A 17,308-nucleotide genomic window follows, 5' to 3' on the forward strand; every position below is an offset into this window, starting at 1 on the left:
TGACTTGACGATGCCTTGGTGCGCGCCATGCGCCAGGAGTGCGGCCTGTTGGGTGAGACTGCTAGGTAGCACCAGGCGGGGGCCTCTCAGGAGGCATCCTTCCGGAGACACGGACAGTTCGTTCCTGACTTGGTGGAACGCCTTCAGTGTTGCTTGGGCCTCAGGCGTGCGAAAAGACGACGGGCTTTGGAGTGGCTTCCAGTTTCCCGACGTGACGGCTTTGATGGCGATCTGCAGACAGTCGTCGTCTTTGGTTGCTCGCGCCACTTCCTCCAGTGATATCGGTAGAGGTCTTGATCTTTCCACGATCATCCTGACGTATTCTTCCGTGGCCGCGGCTTCCGTGGCTTCCGAGTCGGTAGCCGGGCGGGCGTATCTGGATAGGAAGTCGGCTGGATTTCGGGCGCCTGGTCGATACTCTACGGTGAACTGGAATTCCTGGAGTTGGAGCACCCACTTTTCAATCCGGGGAGGAGGACGTGACGAGGAGCCTTGGAACAGCGGGACGAGGGGTTTGTGATCCGTGATTACCACAAAAGGGGGTCCATACAGATAAATGTGAAAGTGCCGGCACCCCCACAGGATGGCGATGGCCTCCCTTTCAATCTGCGAGTATCGCTGCTCCGTCGGTGTGAGGGTTCTGCTTGCATACGCGACGGGGGCCCATTCTCCGCACGTTTGTTGTTGTGCTAGCACGGCTCCTAGGCCTGTTGGGCTGGCGTCTACCACGAGTTGTGACTCGTTCCGGGGATCGAAGTAGGCTAGGATCGTGTCAGCTGAGATTGGCGCCTTGGTTTTCTGGAATGACTCCTGCTGTTCCGGACCCCACTCCCAGGTGGCAGAGGCTTTTGTAAGGTCGCGGAGGGGGCCAGTGAGGTCGGGCAGGTCCTTGATAAACCTCCCGCAGTAGGTGACCATCCCAAGAAAACTGCGAACAGCCGTCACCGACGTAGGCGCGGGGGCTGCGTAGATGTCTTTGACTTTTTCCGGATCCGGGCCTATTCCTTGGTCAGAGAATCTGTAGCCAAAAAAACTAATGTCCTTACATAGGAAATCACATTTTTCCCTGTGGAGGGTCAGTCCTCGCTCTTGAAGCCGGGTAAACACTGCCCGGAGGCGTCGGATGTGTTCGTCCAGGGTCGGGGCGTGGACTAAAATGTCGTCACTGACATTCAAGACGCCGTCCAGCCCTTGCAGGACGTTCTGAATAATGTTTTGAAACACCTCCGCCGCACTCGATATCCCAAAATTTAGCCGGGTGTACCGCCAGAGGCCGGCGTATGTGGAGAAGGTGGTAATTGGGCGGGAGTCCGGGTGTAGGGGAATTTGGTGATACCCCGATCTTAGGTCCATTTTCGAGAACCATTTTGAGCCAGACAACTCTCCGACTATGTCGTCTATGGTCGGTGTCAGGTGGCGCTCGCGCTTGATGGCGAGGTTGGGGATGCGCATGTCAACGCAAATCTGCACTGCGTACGGCTGCTTTGGCTTCTTGGCTACCACGATGGGTGACACCCATGGAGTGGGCCCGCTTACCCTTTCGATAATTCCAGCCCGCTCGAGTATCCGTAGTTCCGCTTCGACCTTGGGTCGTAGATGGAACGCAATGCGTCGGTGCCGGAGGGCCACTGGGGCGACTGACTTGTCTATGTGGAGGTGAATGGCGGGTCCCTTCAGACATCCGATTCCTTCAAATAGTGGCACGTGTTCCAGTACTAGATAGTCCAAGTTGCGGGTTTGGACTGTGAGTGCAAAGTGGATCAGCCCGAGTTCTTGGGCCGTTCGGCAGCCAAGCAGGAACCCGGACCCTTCTTGCGACACGTAGGGGCCGATTCACAGAACTAACTTAAGACAAAATCCTAAACTTACTACTTTTGGTATTCACAGAAGTTAGGATTTTGTCTTAAGTTTGTCTTAAGACAAACTTAAGACACACTTAAGACAAACTTAAGACAGACTTAAGACAGACTTAAGACAAACTTAAGACAGACTTAAGACAGACTTAAGACAGACTTAAGACAAACTTAAGACAAAATCCTAACTTAAGTCTGTCTTAAGTCTGTCTTAAGTTTGTCTTAAGTCTGTCTTAAGTTTGTCTTAAGTCAGTCTTAAGTTTGTCTTAAGTCTGTCTTAAGTCTGTCTTAAGTCTGTCTTAAGTTTGTCTTAAGACAAACTTAAGACAAAATCCTAACTTCTGTGAATACCAAAAGTAGTAAGTTTAGGATTTTGTCTTAAGTTAGTTCTGTGAATCGGGCCCGTAGATTTTGGTTTGCAGCCGAATGGCGTCATGGGACAGATCCGTCCTGAACATCCCGCACAGGCGTAGTGGGCGACTGGTGCCATAGGCGTATACTTGCACCCTCGTTGGGTTGAGTGTCGGTGCGTTCTTCAGTGTCTGGTATACTCTGGCAGCCATCAGGTTGATTGACGCGCCGGTGTCGATCAAGGCCGCTATGGCTTGGTCTTGTACATTGACTGTGCACATGGGTTCTGCGGACGGTGTAGCTGCAAGGGTGTTGAGCACCCGCACGACATGGACAGAGGCCACGTCCGCTTCATCGTCGTCCATGTCACTGCTGGTAGAGGTGCTGGGTAGCGGTTCCAGCTGTCTTACCCTTCCGGGTGGGCCACTCTGCTTTTTCCTTGGCATCGACAGGCACACGCTTGCAAAGTGATTGGCCTTGCCGCATGTGCTGCAGATCTTGCCTTGTGCCGGGCATGCTCATCTGTGGGGCATCGCTCCTCCACACCATGCGCAGGCGCGGCCGGGGGAGGGCTGAGCCGGTCTCGGATTTCTTCGCCGGGGTTGCTTCGTGCGGTTGTCGGTGGCCTCGGTCTTGAGGGCGTACACCGACTCTGTCTTGATTGCGACCGCTGGCTTTGGCTCCATGTGCGCGGCTCTGGCCTTGGACAGTTCCTTCGAATGCTCCAGTGTGAGGATGTCACGCATAGGCATGTTGTCCGCCTCCAACACCCTCTTGCGTAGTTTCGAGGACGCGCAGCCCTGGATGAATTGAGCGCGAATCTCGTCGTCCGCATCAGGGAGGGTGCACGTGCTGGCCAGCTTCTTCAACCTTGCGTAGAAGACGTCCACCGATTCATCTGGGAGCTGGTGGGCCTGGTGGAGCAGGAACCGTTCATAGTCAGCGCTAGCGAACGGTTCAAAGTATGCCGTGATAGCGTCGCGCAATGTGTCGTATGTCCTGGGTGGGCCACCCTCAGCTACGTCCTTCGAGATGTCGTGGATCGCCTCACCTCCTAGGTGTAGCAGCATGGCACGCCTCCGCTCAGCCGCGACGTCTGCCGCGACGAAGTAGTTCTCCAGCCGTTCCACCCACTTCTTCCAAGGGGCGGCTTGCGACGGGGGAGTGCCGGTGACTGCGAACGGTCGCGGGTACCCAGTGCAGTGCTGATGACCAGGGGCGCCTGGGAGATCAAGAAGGGCGACCTGGGGCCTCCAAATGTCGAATCGGCACCTCACGCGAGATGCGTGAGAAACGGCAGGCTTGGGTCCCGCGTTGCACGCGAGATGCGTGAGAAACGGCAGACTTGGGTCACGTGAAGCGTGAGGAACAGCAAGCTTGTCCCGGTGCTCCGCTTGTGCCGGCTCCGCACACACGGCAGGCATCCAGGCCGGTATAAAGCAGGCGCCGGGGCTGAGTGGGCACGGCCCGACAGAGGAGGCAGCCAGGGAGGCCGGGCAGGGTGCCTACGGTTTCGAGGCAGCAGGGTCCACACGCGCCGGAGCAGTGCCGGAGAGGGGGGCACACAGCCTCACCGATGACGAAGGCAGCAGGGCTGCAGTGTCTGCGTCGATCCGCTCCTTGGGCAAGAGCGTGAGAGGAGGGAATCAGTGCACGCAATGGGGGTGGCGAGACCACCTCGTCGCCAATGTAGTGACGGGACCTAAGGCCTGGAAATAAGGTCACGCCACACGTGTTGTCAGGTAGTGGCCTGTGTAATCCCTGGTCACGCCCAGTGCTCTGGGTTATTTATTACCATAACCGGCACGCCGTCCGTGGGGACGTCGGGTGTAGCCACTATGTACATGCTCAGGGGGGAGTTTGGCCCAACACCACCTGGGACCCTCGTAACAGTGGTCCAGTCCAGCTTGAGGCAACACTACAGGCCACTGGACACGAGGCGTCGCGTGAACCATCTGTGCCCCGCCTGCCCCCTCTATATGCAATGCACTCTTGAGAGCAGGCTGTGAAATACTGCAGGTACTAGAGGGAACAGGTACTGCACTAGGAAATTGGAGGCAGCAGGCACTGCACTGGGGTACTGGAGGCAGCGGGTACTGCTCTGGGGCAGCAGGTCGGGACTGGGGTACTGGAGGCAGCAGGCACTGCACTGGGGTACTGGAGGCAGCGGGTACTACACTGGGGTACTGGAGGCAGCAGATACTGCACTAGGGTACTATAGGCAACAGGTACTGCACTGGGGTACTAGAGGCAGCAGGCACTGCACTGGGGTACTGGAGGCAGCAGGCACTGCACTGTCGAACTGGAGGCAGCAGGCGCTGCACTGGGGTACTGGAGGCAACGGGTACTGCACTAGGGTACTGGAGGCAGCAGGCGCTGCACTGGGGTACTGGAGTCAATGGGCACTTCACTGGGGTACTGGAGGCAGTAGGTACTGCATTGGGGTACTGGAGTCAGCGGCTACTGCACTGGGGTACTCGAGGCAATGGTTACTTCACTGGGGTAATGGAGGCAGCGGGTACTGCACTGGGGTACTGGAGGCAACAGGTATTGCACTGGGGTACTAAAGGCAGCGGGTACTGCTCTGGGGTACTAGAGGCAACGGGTACTGCATTGGGGTACTGGAGGCAGCGGGTACTGCTCTGGGGTCCCAGAGGCAGCGGGTACTGCACTGGGGTATTGGAGACACTCTGGTACTGGAGGCAGCAGGTACGGGACTGGGGTACTGGAGGCAGCAGGCAATGCACTGTCGAACTGGAGGCAGCAGGCGCTGCACTGGGGTACTGGAGGCAACAGGTATTGCACTGGGGTACTAAAGGCAGCGGGTACTGCACTGGGGTACTAGAGGCAACGGGTACTTCACTGTGGTACTGTAGGCAGTGGGTACTCCATTGGAGTACTGGAGGCAGCGGGTACTGCTCTGGGGTACTGGAGGCAGTGGGTACTGCACTGGGGTATTGGAGGCAATGGGTACTTCACTGGGGTACTGGAGGCAGCAGGTACTGCACTGGGGTATTGGAGCAGGCACTGCACTGGGCTACTAGAGGCATCAGGCACTGCACTGGGGTACTGGAGGCAGCAGGTATGAGACTGGGGTACTCGGGCAGCAGGTACGGGACTGGGGTACTGGAGGCAGCAGGCACTGCACTGGGATACTGGAGGCAGGGGGTACTGCACTGGAGTACTGGAGGCTGCAGATACTGCACTGGGCTGCTGGAGGCAGAAGTTACTGCTCTGGGGTCCTGGAGGCAGTGGGTACTGGTCTGGGATATTGGAGGCAGCGGGTACTGCACTGGGGTACTGGAGGCAACGGGTACTTCACTGGGATACTGGAGGCAACAGGTACTACACTGGGGTACTGGAGGCAGCAGATACTGCACTAAGGTACTATAGGCAGCAGGGACTGCACTGGAGTACTGGAGGCGACAGGTATTGCACTGGGGTACTAAAGGCAGCCGGTACTGCACTGGGGTACTGGAGGCAGCAGGAACTGCTCTGGGGTACTAGAGGCAACTGATACTGCACTCGGGTACTGGAGGCAGCAGGTATTGCACTGGGGTACTGTAGGCAGCGGGTACTGCACTAGGGTACTGGAGGCAGCAAGTACTGCTCTGGGATACTGGAGGCAGCAGGTATTGCACTAGGGTACTGAAGGCGGCAGGTACTACACTGGGGTACTCGAGGCAGCGGGTACTGCACTGGGGTACTGGAGGCAGATACTGCACTGGGGTACTGGAGGCAGCAGGTCTTGCACTGGGGTACTGAAGGCAACGGGTACTGCACTGGGGTATTGGAGGCAGCAGATACTGCACTAGGGTATTAGAGGCAGCGGGAACGGGATGTGGGTACTGGAGCCAACGGGTACTTCACTGGGATACTGGAGGCAGAGGGTACTGCACTGGGGTACTGGAGGCAGCGGGTACTGCTCTGGGGTACTGGAGGCAGCAGGTACGGGACTGGGGTACTCGGGCAGCAGGTACGGGACTGGGGTACTGGAGTCAGCAGGCACTGCACTGGGGTACTGGAGGCAGCAGGCACTGCACTGTCGAACTGGAGGCAGCAGGCGCTGCACTGGGGTACTGGAGGCAACGGGTACTGCACTAGGGTACTGGAGGCAGCAGGCGCTGCACTGGGGTACTGGAGTCAACGGGCACTTCACTGGGGTACTGGAGGCAGTGGGTACTGCATTGGGGTACTGGAGTCAGCGGGTACTGCACTGGGGTACTCGAGGCAATGGTTACTTCACTGGGGTAATGGAGGCAGCGGGTACTGCACTGGGGTACTGGAGCAGGCACTGCACTGGGGTACTGGAGGCAGCAGGCACGGTACTGGGGCAGCAGGTACAGGACTGCGGTACTGGAGGCAGCAGGCACTGCACTGCAGTACTGGAGGCAGCAGGTACTGCACAGGGGTATTGGAGGCAGCAGGTACTGCACTGCAGTACTGGAGGCAGCAGGTACCTCACTGGGGTATTGGAGGCAGCAGGAACTTCACTGGGGTAGTGGAGGCAGCAGGTACTTCGAGGTAGTGGAGGCACCAGGTACTGTACTAGGGTACTGGGGGCAGCAGGTACTGCACCTGGGTACTGGAGGCAGCAGGTATTGCACTGGGGTACTGGAGGTAGCGGGTACTGCACTAGGGTACTGGAGGCAACGGGTACTGCACTGGGGTACTAGAGGCAGCAGATACTGCACTAGGGTATTAGAGGCAGCGGGAACGGGATGCGGGTACTGGAGGCAACGGGTACTTCACTGGGATACTGGAGGCAGAGGGTACTGCACTGGGGTACTGGAGGCAGCGGGTACTGCTCTGGGGTACTGGAGGCACTCGGGTACTAGAGGCAGCAGGTACGGGACTGGGGTACTGGGGCAGCAGGTACGGGACTGGGGTATTGGAGCCAGTAGGCACTGCACTGGGGTACTGGAGGCAGCAGGCACTGCACTGTCGAACTGGAGGCAGCAGGCGCTGCACTGGGGTACTGGAGGCAACAGGCACTTCACTGGGGTACTGGAGGCAGCGGGTACTGCATTGGGGTACTGGAGGCAGCGGGTACTGCACTGGGGTACTGGAGGCAATGGGTACTTCACTGGGGTAATGGAGGCAGGAGGTACTGCACTGGGGTACAGGATCAGGCACTGCACTGGGGTACTGGAGGCAGCAGGCACTGTACTGGGGCAGCAGGTACAGGACTGCGGTACTGGAGGCAGCAGGCACTGCACTGCAGTACTGGAGGCAGCAGGCACTGCACTGGGGTATTGGGGGCTGCAGGTACTGCACTGCAGTACTGGAGGCAGCAGGTACCTCACTGGGGTATTGGAGGCAGCAGGAACTTCACTGGGGTAGTGGAGGCAGCAGGTACTTCGAGGTAGTGGAGGCACCAGGTACTGTACTGGGGTACTTGGGGCAGCAGGTACTGTATTGGGGTACTGGAGGCAACGGGTACTGCACTGGAATACTGGAGGCAACAGATACTGCACTAGACTACTGGAGGCAGAAGGTACTGCTCTGGGGTCCTGGAGGCAGCGGGTACTTCACTGGGGTACTGGAGGCAACAGGTACTACACTGGGGTACTGGAGGTAGCAGATACTGCACTAAGGTACTATAGGCAGCAGGTACTGTGCTGGAGTAATGGAGGCAACATGTATTGCACTGGGGTACTAAAGGCAGCGGGTACTGCACTGGGGTACTGGAGGCAGCAGGAACTGCTCTGGGGTACTAGAGGCAGCGGGTACTGCACTAGGGTACTGGAGACAGCAGGTATTGCACTGGGGTACTGGAGGCAGCGGGTACTGCACTAGGGTACTGGAGGCAGCAGGTATTGCACTGGGGTACTGAAGGCAGCAAGTACTGCTCTGGGATACTGGAGGCAGCAGGTATTGCACTAGGGTACTGGAGGCGGCAGGTATTACACTGGGGTACTTGAGGCAGTGGATACTGCACTGGGGTACTGGAGGCAGATACTGCACTGGGGTACTGGAGGCAGCAGGTCTTGCACTGGGGTACTGAAGGCAACGGGTACTGCACTGGGTTACTGGAGGCAGCGGGTACTGCACTGGGGTACTAGAGGCAGCAGATACTGCACTAGGGTATTAGAAGCAGCGGGAACGGGATGCGGGTACTGGAGGCAACGGGTACTTCACTAGGATACTGGAGGCAGAGGGTACTGCACTGGGGTACTGGAGGCAGCGGGTACTGCTCTGGGGAACTGGAGGCACTCGGGTACTGGAGGCAGCAGGTACGGGACTGGGGTACTGGGGCAGCAGGTACGGGACTGGGGTACTGGAGCCAGTAGGCACTGCACTGGGGTACTGGAGGCAGCGGGTACTGCATTGGGGTACTGGAGGCAGCGGGTACTGCACTGGGGTACTGGAGGCAAGGGGTACTTCACTGGGGTAATGGAGGCAGGAGGTACTGCACTGGGGTACAGGATCAGGCACTGCACTGGGGTACTGGAGGCAGCAGGCACTGTACTGGGGCAGCAGGTACAGGACTGCGGTACTGGAGGCAGCAGGCACTGCACTGCAGTACTGGAGGCAGCAGGCACTGCACTGGGGTATTGGGGGCAGCAGGTACTGCACTGCAGTACTGGAGGCAGCAGGTACCTCACTGGGGTATTGGAGGCAGCAGGAACTTCACTGGGGTAGTGGAGGCACCAGGTACTGTACTGGGGTACTGGGGTCAGCAGGTACTGCACTGGGGTACTTGGGGCAGCAGGTACTGTATTGGGGTACTGGAGGCAACGGGTACTGCACTGGAATACTGGAGGCAGCAGATACTGCACTGGACTACTGGAGGCAGCGGGTACTGCACTGGGGTACTGGAGGCAACGGGTACTTCACTGGGGTACTGGAGGCAACAGGTACTACACTGGGGTACTAGAGGTAGCAGATACTGCACTAAGGTACTATAGGCAGCAGGTACTGCACTGGAGTAATGGAGGCAACATGTATTGCACTGGGGTACTAAAGGCAGCGGGTACTGCACTGGGGTACTGGAGGCAGCAGGAACTGCTCTGGGGTACTAGAGGCAACGGGTACTGCACTAGGGTACTGGAGACAGCAGGTATTGCACTGGGGTACTGGAGGCAGCGGGTACTGCACTAGGGTACTGGAGGCAGCGGGTATTGCACTGGGGTACTGAAGGCAGCAAGTACTGCTCTGGGGTACTGGAGGCAGCAGGTCTTGCTCTGGGGTACTGGAGGCATTACCTGTGAGAAGGTGGCCTGATATATGCTGTCCACTAGTTCTGGTGGGCACCTTGTATAAGTCCAAACAACCCCTTAAGGTGAATGGTTAAAGACAACCTTTATTGAAAGCTATCCTAGTGGTAGCTATGGAGAGCAGCCTTCAGGCTAAGTCTTGAAGGAATGTAAAGCAGCTTGTTTTACCAGTCTATAATCTCTTGAATGACCAAATGAAAGGACAACCACACCAGGTATATATTTAAAATATATGTATTTAGGTTAACACACACCCCTCTAGTCTGTTTATGAGACTGGAGTTCGAAGTACTTAAGTTACAAGTGATTAAGCATCAGTAAAAGCACAAATACACGTTTGGGCCCTAGGGGCGTACCAAACCATATACCAAAAAAGTGGTATAAGAACCACGACTGAACTAGACTCGAGGCCTAGAGCCTGTAGAATCACTGGGACCTCAAGGAACCACCCAAGGTAGTGACGCGGGGGACCGACGGGGACTGTATGCAGTGTGAGAACACAACCGCGGGTTCCCGTTATCTTCTATGGGCAATGTCGCGGTTGGAAATTTAAAGATTAGGGACACTTCTAATCAAGTCAGGACCAAATCCCTTTGGACTTAAGAAGTTCTAGGGCTAGCACCCACGGGAGCACCGGAGTACTCGAGTTACTTCACCCAAGGAAGCCGGGTGCATAGATGACTTTTGGTGTCGGGTCGCGTCGTCGATTTCAATGGAAGCCTGCAAAGAACTGCTGCTGCTGTGAAGAGGAGAAGTGTCCGAAGAGATTCAAGCCTGGATCTGGGATGAAAGGAACCTAAAAGCAGAGGAGACAGAGTCTGGGTCACTTGCCAGTGACCTAGGGCAGGATGGACCAATGCCCACAGATGTCGGGTGCTTCAGGTGAGTTGATGGGTGTCTTGACTCTTCAGCCACGAGGTCCAGGGGGTGTTGACGAAGACCATGAGCCTGATTCAAGCTGTCCCACGAAGTCTGTCGAGTGCTGCGGTGTCGGCGACCAGAATGGACCCAACAAGCCTTGGCAATGGCAAGACACTGGAATTTAGAGAAAGGACTGCGGTGCAGACCAGCAAGGTCTGAGGGACTCACCCAGCGAGGGTAGGTCAGGGCACATCTGGAGCATCTAGGAAAGCCCAAGCAGAAAAGGAGTTGCCTTCATGGGGACCTGCTAGCCAACGGGCTAGTGATCACTAAGGAGCCTCAAGCGGTTGCACTTGAAACTGACCCACGGGTCACTCGTGGAGTGGAGGCCAGCAATCTTCGGTGCAGGAGGTGCTTAAGGCTGGGGCTACTCGGAGCCCAAAGCACAACTTCGAGGAGGACCAGGAAGATGCTGTTGCTGCAAAAGATCACGGTGTCCAGGGGTCACAGTAACACGTCACCCACGATAGCCACGGGCCTCAGCTTTGCTGTGGACTCTGGGTAGCCTTGGGGACGTCTGGAAATCCACCTCTGGTGATGCAAAGACTTTGGTGTCCGGCGGGAGCTTCAGCGATGCAGACCGGTCAGTTGCTTCTTTGGTGCCTGCCAAGCAGGGGAGTCACTCCTTGACCCAAAGGGAGATTTCTTCAGTCTTCTAGTTAAAGTAGAACGTCGAAGGTCCAGGATATATGTTGCAGAGTTTCATCCAGGGTAATCCAATGTCCTAGGGACTGGATTCCTATACTTATAGTAAGTTTAGGGGATGGACTAACTCTAAGGCCCCACCTATGGGTGGGTTTGGAAAGAGGGGTGGTTACACCCATTTCCTTTGTCCAGTTTCACACCAGAGCAGGAGCAGGTAGCCCCTGCAACCGGTTTGAACTGGACTATGCACAGGGTCACCAAGTGTGCCCCCAGTGCAGGACTTCAAAGCACCAGAGAGTGCTCCTGCCCAGCCCCAATGGTGGTGACACCTCCCCTCGACAGGAAACCTATTGTCCAGGCCTCCCCTGCCGGAGTTTCGCTCAGCTGCAGGAGGCCAGACCCGTGACTGTGGCAGAGGCATCCATTTTGTGATACCAGGGCTCAGGAAAGTTCTACCGGGTTTAGCCAGTATGAACATGTCTCTCCCTCTAGAAGGGTGTGTTGCAGGGATTCTGCTCATGCACAGAACTATGCACAGGAAACCAGGACCTCAGTGAATTGTGGTGTACAAAAACCTCACCTTAGTACCCAGAACCCCAATCCGACTAGCATCAGTGTCTCTTAAGAATACTTTCCATTTTAGCCCAAAAAGGTACTGTATCAGTTACTTCCACATCCGCCATCCCCAACAATGGTGATGGATGTGACCTTAAATCAGTTGGTTGGGGTTTGGGGTGTGAGGCAAAAGCCTTCGGTGGAGCTGGGGCTAGGGATTGGCCAGCCTTGGTATTGATGATCTTCCCAGCGGCTTTCTTTTGGTTACCCCTACAGTTTTTTTTCAGGGTGGTGGCTGGTTGTTGCTTGCCGGAAGCCGCATTTAGGTTGCTGGTTGAGCGAGTTTTTACACCTAGCAAGGGTTCTGAAATGGAGACCCCATTACCCATATTAGCATTATCAACATTATCGTCCGGTATTTCAATGAAAGACGTAGGGCATATCATTGACTCGTTGGTTTGTTCTTCCAACACGGGCGATACTGGGCTCGAAGAATCCAACCTTACAGGCTGACCACAGGGAGGTGATTTTGAATTGACCATACTCCCCAAAGAAGACCTCTTGTCGCAGAGAATGTCTAATGAAAGTCTTTTCTCCGTTAGTTCGATGTCCTTAGCAAGGGCTGTCTGCACTCTCACCAAGAAATTGTCCAATGTTCCCATTAGGGCACCCCCAGTCGATTGCAGGATAGGACCATCCCTTTTCTGCGTTTTATCCATTTTTGTCATCCGGTCACCACGTTTTAAAACAAAGTCTCTCTGAGTTACAAAGGAGCTGTAATAAGCTTGCACTTACCAGGCTCCCAGAGTTACAAGCAGCAGGTGTTGGAGAGGGGTCCCGTTCCGTTCTCTGGCGTTCTCGGACGGGCTCAGACGGGCCCGCCCTTGGCCCGGGCTTCGCCCGGCGCGCGCCCGCGCGCGTCCCGCGAAGCGGGGCCGTGAGGAGTGTTATAGCGTCAGGGCGGGAGGGCGGGAGTACGGGAAGAGGACACAGCTGTGTTCAGGCACGGGGCTGCTGGTCCTCGCAGTCCCGCTTTACACTCACTTCCTCAGGTGACAGCCTCCAGTAAGGATTTCAGGCGACTCCTCCGCTGCTCTGCCTTGGATAGACCCCTCCGTTTAAAAGCTCATCATTAAAATCAATGTCCAACTCCTTCCACGAACGGCACCCGCGAAGCGGGGGCCGTGAGGAGTGTTATAGCGTCAGGGCGGGAGGGCGGGAGTACGGGAAGAGGACACAGCTGTGTTCAGGCACGGGGCTGCTGGTCCTCGCAGTCCCGCTTTACACTCACTTCCTCAGGTGACAGCCTCCAGTAAGGATTTCAGGCGACTCCTCCGCTGCTCTGCCTTGGATAGACCCCTCCATTTAAAAGCTCATCATTAAAATCAGTGTCCAACTCCTTCCACGAACGGCACCCGCGAAGCGGGGGCCGTGAGGAGTGTTATAGCGTCAGGGCGGGAGGGCGGGAGTACGGGAAGAGGACACAGCTGTGTTCAGGCACGGGGCTGCTGGTCCTCGCAGTCCCGCTTTACACTCACTTCCTCAGGTGACAGCCTCCAGTAAGGATTTCAGGCGACTCCTCCGCTGCTCTGCCTTGGATAGACCCCTCCGTTTAAAAGCTCATCATTAAAATCAATGTCCAACTCCTTCCACGAACGGCACCCGCGAAGCGGGGGCCGTGAGGAGTGTTATAGCGTCAGGGCGGGAGGGCGGGAGTACGGGAAGAGGACACAGCTGTGTTCAGGCACGGGGCTGCTGGTCCTCGCAGTCCCGCTTTACACTCACTTCCTCAGGTGACAGCCTCCAGCAAGGATTTCAGGCGACTCCTCCGCTGCTCTGCCTTGGATAGACCCCTCCGTTTAAAAGCTCATCATTAAAATCAATGTCCAACTCCTTCCACGAACGGCACCCGCGAAGCGGGGGCTGTGAGGAGTGTTATAGCGTCAGGGCGGGAGGGCGGGAGTACGGGAAGAGGACACAGCTGTGTTCAGGCACGGGGCTGCTGGTCCTCGCAGTCCCGCTTTACACTCACTTCCTCAGGTGACAGCCTCCAGTAAGGATTTCAGGCGACTCCTCCGCTGCTCTGCCTTGGATAGACCCCTCCGTTTAAAAGCTCATCATTAAAATCAATGTCCAACTCCTTCCACGAACATTCGTTCTTCGTATCCTCTCGAAGCTACCAATGATTAGACAACCCAGAACAAGCGACTTAGAGTACTCTCAGGAATGGTGGGAATCAGAAACACCTTTTCGTTGTTATTCTCATATCAGTCCACAATAAGAGTAATCAGAGACACGGTAAAGTTTAAAATGTTTATTTTTAACTACGTGCCCTAAGATGCAGTACTTTTGCTAACATAAGCAGACAAATGATTAAAAATAAAACCATCAGCATTGTTACAATACCATAGAAAACTAAGGTAGAAATCATATTACAAATGATAGTGGAATACAACCACCCTCCCTTTGCTAGTAAGCTAGTATTATTAGACTAATAGAAGGTCTCTAGGTCTGAATGGGGAACCCCATACCGTAAAGATCAGCTTAGGTGAATCACATCACAGGATCAGCTCTGCTCTGTGTCTGGAAAAGGTTTTCTTTAAGTGTCTGAATCATGCATGTAAATGCAATATTAAAGGCACCCGAGTTTCAGATATTTGCAGCTGTGTGCGTGTTAAGGTTAGAGCGTGGGCCAATCAACATGAATTCAAAAGCATACATTGTTTGTTGGCCCTGACTGTTTCTGCACACAGTGTTCAGACCAAGGTCGCGGTGCACGTGTAGGGATGTGAACAACAGACCGTTCTCATGCGAAAGAAAAGCAAGCAAGCATTTTTAATATAATAACAGCTACCTGCAGTGTCGTGTGCAAAAGCAGTAAACGTGGAAAATGTAAATCTAAGATGCTTATGCTAACATAGCAATGTGTGTGTACCTGGAACTCCGTCTCCACTACAGGTGGAAAGCTACCCCCGCCGCCAGAATTGGCGGGGGGGTAGTATTCCAAAGCGGTTGACACCAAACACAACATGTTTTGATGCAGCCATTCCAAAGTTAGCATTTACCGCGAGGTTATAACGCACTTTAGAGTATGTGGTATGGCTGTATCACAGAACAGCCATAAGGAAGTATTTCCGAAAGCTGCAGAGGGGCTCAGCTCATGCTTGGGCACCCTCTCACATAAATCCAAGCACTCTGCCTTCAGGATTGTCAAGGCCTGCCATAGGAGTGGCTTATAGGTTTATATGTGTCTGTATATATGTGTGGATATAGGTAGCCTATACCACTGTAAGGGGTGCAAGCACACCCTTACCCAGACTGCAGTAGCAGTCCTGCGGTGCCATTTTGGAGTGCTTCCCAGGGGTGGCATAATACATGCTTTAGCCCCTGGTAGGCCTCTGAGGTACCTATGCCCTAGGTACTTGGTATACCATATACTAGGGGCTTATAAGGCACTACAGAATCCAATTAGATATGTACCTAATGTACATGGAAACCATTTTAGAGAGGAAGCAGCTAGGCTGGGGTCCCGATTAGCAGGGCCACAGCCAGACTAAGGTCGAAAAACAGTGAAACACCAGCAAAAAGTGGGGGTACCCATGTGAAGCAGATCCCACTCTCCTACAGTGGGTACTGCACTGGGGTACTGGAGGCAGCAGGTACTGCTCTGGGGTACTGGAGGCATCAGGGAGGCCACTGGGGTACTGGAGGCAGCAGGCGCTGCACTGGGGTACTGGAGGAACGGGTACTTCACTGGGGTACTGGAGACAGCAGGGGTTGTACTGGGGTACTGGAGGCAACGGATAGTACACTGGGATACTGGAGGCAGCAGGCACTGCACTGGGATACTGGAGGCAGCAGGCACTGCACTGGGATGCTGGAGGCAGCAGGTACGGGAGGCAGCAGGTACGGGACTGGGGTACGGGAGGCAGTAGGTATGGGACTGGGGTACTGGAGCCAGCAGGCACTGCACTGGGGTACTGGAGGCAGCAGGCACTGCACTGGGGTACTGGAACCAGCAGGTACTGCACTGGGGTAGTGGAGGCAGCAGGCACTGCACTGGGGTACTGGAGGCAGCAGGCACTGCACTGGGGCACTGGAGGCAGCAGGCACTGCACTGGGGTACTGGAGGCAGCAGGTAACAAAATCGTCCGAAACCGGCCCTGTCAAACTGCTCCGCCGTGCCCCCAACCCCCCGGGAGGCTGGCCGAGCACTTTGCCAGGGCCAGTTTTGGGTCCCAGTCCGGCCCTGGAAGGAAGCAGAGAGTGTAAAGAGTTGCCAGTTACCTTTACTCTGAGATGGTGGAGAAACTGGGGGGCATAAGACCTTGTAGTTGAAGGAGCACGGACAGGGGGTGTGGCTCCTGTCCCCGGCGGACGGGTGCAGATGGGCTTGCCTTTGGCGAGCCTTCTGCGCGCCAGCAGCACGCACGCTGTGCACCGTGGCTGGCATGTGCTGAAATAGGTTGAGCAGCTGAACCGCTAACCGTGTGACTCCGCCCCACCGCCTCCTGCCCAGAAGTGAGAGGACTTGTTGCCATGCACTCCCTCCACGCAATCGTGCAAGCCCGTGGTGGACCAGGGAGCAGAGAGGTTTGTGTTGCGGGTTAAAGGAGCACCGGGTCAAGGAACAAAGTGCTAGTGCTGAGTGTGAGGGCCTCGGCCTCGGAGTGAGGTCCCGCTGCGGAGCGCGGTATGAGGGATGCAATAACTGACACGCACACCGGTGCTATGCTGGTGTGGACCGGAAGTGCCGTGCCACTTCGGTCCGTTTATTTAAAGCCTTCTGGCCACGCCTGGCCAGAAAGTGATACATGGTGCAACGTGCTTCCGGGGCTCAACCTGCGACCCTCGGAGCACTAGAGCGCTACATCCCTTCCCAACTTGGAGTTTTCAAACAATTATGATGATCAGTTTATTCACATGCAAAATCTGCTAGTCTGTGATTTGGCCGAGGGTTGGACCGGAGATTATACTGTCCCTTGCCTCTCGGAGGGACCGCATCTCGAGACGGTCCTGGTGACGGCAGGGGTGGGCGTTCTGTAGCATCTGGGGGCAGGCACGAGGTGTTGTTTGTGGCTGCACCCTCTCTTTCACCCTCCCCTGCTGGTGTGCCTTCACTTGAACCCGGCCCGCTTGGAGTGGGTATCGGCTTGAACCATGACACGTTGCGAGTCACTTCTTCCCCTGCTCGGCTGACGGTGATGGCTGTTCCCGTGGTCTCTTTGATGACCCAGGGTTCCGGTTCGAACGGAGTTTTGAACTTTCCTCCTGGTCTCCTTGTTCGGATTAGCACAGCCTCTCCAGGATTCAGGGTTCTTGTTTGGGCCCTCCTCCTGTGGCTGGCCTTCTCATTGGTCCTCCTTCTCCTTTCTTGGGTGTCGGCTGGCGAGTATGGTGCAGGAGCCCAATTGTCCGCCATGGGTAGTAGATCTTTCCGCGGCCCGGCCATCATCAATGCCCACGGTGACTGCATGGTGGTGCTGTGCGGGGTGCTGCGATATTCCCTTAAGAACCCTTGCAGTGCTTCCTCTGGGTCACTTCCTTCCGCGGATGATATCCGCAGAATTTTGTTTATTGTCCTCATGAATCGCTCGACCTCCCCGTTCGCTTGTGGCCATTGCGGGGTGATTCGGCGGTGTGTGATGCCAAGGTCGGTCATGAACTCTTTGAACTCGCTCCCTTGGAATGGGGGTCCGTTGTCCGTCTTGATGACTCGTGGGATGCCGAACAGGGCAAAGGTCTTGCTGAGGATGGGGCGAAT

This window comes from Triturus cristatus, chromosome 5_1, assembly GCF_964204655.1.
Source record: "Triturus cristatus chromosome 5_1, aTriCri1.1, whole genome shotgun sequence".
Classification (NCBI taxonomy): domain Eukaryota; kingdom Metazoa; phylum Chordata; class Amphibia; order Caudata; family Salamandridae; genus Triturus; species Triturus cristatus.